Raw genomic sequence first — 1,023 nt, forward strand, 5'->3', positions numbered from 1 at the left:
TGCGCCCGGCTGACGTGTGCGCCGGGTGCCGGCCACGACCCATGCCGCCCATGCCCCAAGTGTCCTCTGCCTTCCCTCCGCAGAAACCGGAGGCCTGCCACCAAGCCCCTGTCTCTGCCTCAGTTTCCTCATCTGTACACAGGCCCCGTAACACTGGTGCCAGCGCTTGGCAGGAGTCAGCACGGGGAAGTGCCCTGTGGGGCGATCCCTGCTATTGTCCTCATTTTCCCAGAGCTGGAGCTCCCTCCTTGGGAGCCTGGGGTGGGGCGGGGCGAGCCGAAGGGGAGTCCCCACTTCTGTCTGTTAATTTGGATGTCCACACAGTCGGAACCCGACCTTGCTGCAGGTGGACAATGGTAATGGCACACCACTCAGCAGCGGAATCTGACTGACCTCAGCTGCAGCCTGGGTCGGTGGGCCTTCCCCTCTCTAGGTCTCAATTTTCTCACCTGTAAAATGGGGTTGTTGTGAGTAGGAAGGAGGTCAAGTTGGTCAGGGAGATCCAGGGCCCTCTCTTCTTGGTGTTACTAGGATATTAAACAGGGATGCACAGGCCAGTAGAGACCCGGGAGGGCTGAGCGGCAGGAAGGGTGGGGAGTGAAGGGCCCCCTGGTGGGAGGGAGTCCTCCCAGAGCTGTGTGGTCTGAGCAGGTCCACCACCTTCTCTGGACCTAAGTCTCTGCATCTGAAAGAGTGGGCCAGGTGAGCTGAGGGCCCTTAGCCTCCCCTCGACCTGAGTAAGCCCTCCTCCCACTCAGGGCCCTCATCTCTCTCTAAATAACAGACCTCCTCCTTTCACTCCCACCTCCTGCCACAGATAACCAGAGAGGCTTTTCCATGACAAATGTAGTTAAACAGAGATGGGGTCTCACTATGTTGCCCAGGCTAGTCTCAAACTCTTGTGCTCAAGTCATCTGCCTGCCTCAGCCTTCCAAAGTGCTGGGACTACAGGCATAAGCCACTATGGCCAGCCCCTTTTCGGTGATAAAAATCTGTCACTCCAGTGGTCAAGACCCTTCTATA

Source organism: Mandrillus leucophaeus, unplaced genomic scaffold (assembly GCF_000951045.1).
Source record: "Mandrillus leucophaeus isolate KB7577 unplaced genomic scaffold, Mleu.le_1.0 Scaffold2, whole genome shotgun sequence".
Lineage (NCBI taxonomy): Eukaryota > Metazoa > Chordata > Mammalia > Primates > Cercopithecidae > Mandrillus > Mandrillus leucophaeus.